The sequence below is a fragment of the Cebus imitator genome, unplaced genomic scaffold, assembly GCF_001604975.1.
Source record: "Cebus imitator isolate Cc_AM_T3 unplaced genomic scaffold, Cebus_imitator-1.0 Scaffold48, whole genome shotgun sequence".
NCBI lineage: Eukaryota > Metazoa > Chordata > Mammalia > Primates > Cebidae > Cebus > Cebus imitator.
Window position 1 is genome coordinate 4,129,366 of NW_016107363.1, and position 2,670 is coordinate 4,132,035.

General features: G+C 36.4%; 1 protein-coding gene across 7 annotated transcripts in view; it reads left to right on the forward strand.

Moving 5' to 3' along the window:
* FHIT (fragile histidine triad diadenosine triphosphatase) overlaps positions 1 to 2,670 on the forward strand; it is a 1,489,467-nt gene that overhangs the window by 372,673 nt on the left and 1,114,124 nt on the right. The window contains exon 1 of one of the 7 annotated variants that reach the window (XM_017527330.2): positions 348 to 365. The exons of the other annotated variants lie outside the window; for them this stretch is intronic. The gene's annotated coding sequence lies outside the window, so the exon portion shown is untranslated. Of the gene's footprint in view, positions 1 to 347; positions 366 to 2,670 lie in introns of those variants that run through there. 7 annotated transcript variants of the gene reach the window in all.

A 2,670-nucleotide genomic window follows, 5' to 3' on the forward strand; every position in this document is an offset into this window, starting at 1 on the left:
AAAAAAAAAAAAAAAAAAAAAAAAAAAAAAATCGTGGACTTAAATGTAAAATAGAAGACTTTTAGAAGAAGAAAACATTAGAGAAAAGCTTTGGAATATCTGGCTAGGAAAAGGTTCTTAGACTTTATAAAACACAATCCATAAAAGGAAAAAATAAAATGATATATTGGTGATATATTGGACTATATCAGAATTAAAACTTTTGCACTGTGAAAGACTTTTTTTTTTTTTTCCTTTTTTAAGATAGTGTCTCACTTGGTTCCCCATGCTGGAGGGCAGTGGCATGATCTCGGCTCACTGCAATCTCTGTCACCCAGGTTCAAGTGATTCTCTTGCCTCAGCTTCTGGAGTAGCTGGGGCTACAGGTGCGTGCCGCTGTGGCTGGCTAATTTTTGTATTTTTTTTTCTTAGTAGAGATTGGGTTTTGCTGTGTTGGCTGGGTCTCAGACTCCTGACATCAAAAGATCTACCCGCCTCAGCCTCCCAAAATGCTAGGATTACAGGTGTGAGCCACCATGCCCAGCCTAAGACCCTTTTAAGAGAATCAAAAGAATAACTACAGACTAGAAGAAAATATTTGCAAACTACCTACAGAGGACTAGTATTTAGAATATATAATGAATTTTCAAACTCAACAGTAAAACTTCCAAACAACTCAATTAGAAAATAGGTAAAAGTCATGGACATTTCACTGAAGAGGTTATACAGAAGACAAATAAGCACATGAAAAGATGTTCAACAGTATTAGCCATCAGGGAAAGGCAAATCAAAGCCACAGTGAGTTATCACACAAACATGTTGAAACAGCTAAAATAAAAAATAATGATAACAGCAAATTCTAGTGAGGATGCAGAGAAATTGGATTACTGGTGAGAATGTAAAATGTTATAGCCACTCTAGAAAATGGTTTGTCAGTTTCTTAGAAAATTAAACATGCCTTATCATACTCCTAGGCATTTATCCCAAGTAAACAAAAGTTTATATTCACACAAAAACCCATACATGAATGTTCATAGAGCTTTAAAAATAGCCCCAAACTGGACACAACTCAGATGTCTTTTGTTGGGTGAATGTTTAAGCAAACTCTGGTCCATCCATACCATCAAATACTACTCAGCAGTGAGCTATTAATACATGCAACTACTTGACTGAATCTTCAGGGAATAGATTAAAGGGGGAAAAAGCCAGTACCAAAAGATTACAAACTGTATAATTCCACTTGCATAACATTTTTGAAATGAAAAAATTATATAAATGGAGTATAGATTTGTGGTTAAAGGTTAAGGGGGCGGAGTGGGAGGGAAGTGGGCGTGGCTATTAAAGAGCAGTAAGAGTATCCCTGTGAGGAATGCTTTCTGTGCTTTGCTAGTATCATTGTCAATATCCTGGCTATGTTATTGTGTAATAGTTTTCCAAGATGTTACCATTGAAGGGAATTGGATAAAGTGCATATGGAACCTCTGTCTTTTTTCTTACAACTTTCACGTGAGTTTACAATTATCTCAAATAAAAAATATTAATTAAAAAATGGGAAGAGGAGTATGAACAAAAATAACAGAAGAGAAGATCACAGAATATATTGTAGAAGCTGCCTTAAAAGGCCAGGGACTGATTTAAAAGCGGGGAGAAACAGTAAAATCTAAGCTGAGATTCTAGAAAGGATCAGGAATTCCTGGCACTTTAAATCTATGAAAGTGGAAATGAAGAACTATTAAAAGAACATTGAAAGAATAACAAATAATTGCTAATCAGTCCCCAGAGTTCTCACCCACCCTCCATAGCCTGGGAACTGCCTCTCCCACCTGCCTCCCTCCCTACTTCCCCAGGAGGAAGACTGGAGGGGTTGTACTAGCAACAGGGGTGTGACTGTAGACACCATGCATAGCTGAGGATGGGTAAGATGAAAATGGGGATTAAGTGAAAAGACGATATGATGAGGCTTCTCCTCTTTCTCATACTTAAATCTCAGAACAATGGCACCCAGGCTTATACCCCTAAGGCAGGAGATTAAAAGACCTTTTTGGGGAATTTGACCAGCCCAAGAAAAGAGACCTATAAATACCAAGAACTAGGGCTTTTCTAAGCCAATCTTTCTAGAACTGTGTTGTCTAATATGGTAGCCACTAGCAACATAAATGGCTACTGAGCAGTCAGTCTAATCAGGTTAGTCTGATTTAAGATGGGCGTTATTTGTAAAGTACATTCTGAATTTCAAATACCTAGCATAAAATATAATTTTTATTACCATATTGAAATAGTATTTTTGATATATTGAGTTAGGTAAAAGATATTATTAGAACAGTTTTAAAATGAGTAAGAGATTGAATATCTTCCAGGTTGAAAACAGGAAAAACAACTTTGATGGCATCTCAGTTCTTTCTTTTATTAATTGACCTAAAACAGCACTGACTGTATCAACACAAAGGGAGTGATTAGCCAGGAGGGAGAAAAATAGTTGTAAACACATATATCTAACTTACGTGATGTGTCTCTTTCTTGCTGGTTTCTATTGAAGATGGTTTTTGAAAAGGCACAATCTGCTGAATGACAGTAGGCAGGCTATCTGGGCATCACTATGTGTTTGATCCTCCCATGTTTATCTTAAACTTGTCACTTTGGGTAAGAGTGACATTTGCCATAGCAAGGAGGTTCTTTTTTTTTTTTTTTTTT